Source organism: Talpa occidentalis, unplaced genomic scaffold (assembly GCF_014898055.3).
Source record: "Talpa occidentalis isolate TD23 unplaced genomic scaffold, MPIMG_talOcc4v2.1 talOcc4.15, whole genome shotgun sequence".
Taxonomy (NCBI): Eukaryota; Metazoa; Chordata; class Mammalia; order Eulipotyphla; family Talpidae; genus Talpa; species Talpa occidentalis.
In genome coordinates, this window is record NW_023601543.1 from 15,060,100 (window position 1) to 15,060,572 (window position 473).

Sequence of the window (473 nt, forward strand, 5' to 3'; positions counted from 1 at the left end):
GGGATTTGTCTTTCCCAATGTCCTGATGGCTTTGGTCTGGAGGAGGAGTGGGGTCCACAAAGCCTGCATGGGACTAGCGCAGGACATCCTTTCCCCCTAACAGGATGAGAATGAAATGAGCTCCCGTTTGTGAAGTTCTCAGAACACGCCTGACATAAGGAGTAAATGCTACGCGTTTGTTAGATCAAAAACACACTAGAGCAAAACCTTGGCCCACCTGTACCTTGTTCTCTCTGGCCGCCATCCACCACTGCTGAAGTGGCAGTTAGTGTCACAGCAAAGATCAGCTGGACCGAAGGGCTGACCTTGGAAGCAAATAAAGCCATCTCTCCCCATCCTCTGGACTCTGCCCGGGCATGGCCTTGGAAACTACCAAGGCCCTCTGCTTCTGTCCTCTGGGGTCCCTGTTTTGCTTTTACCCTCAGCTCCTCCCTTCTTTATCTCGAAATCAGTGTCTTTGCTCATCAGTTTGA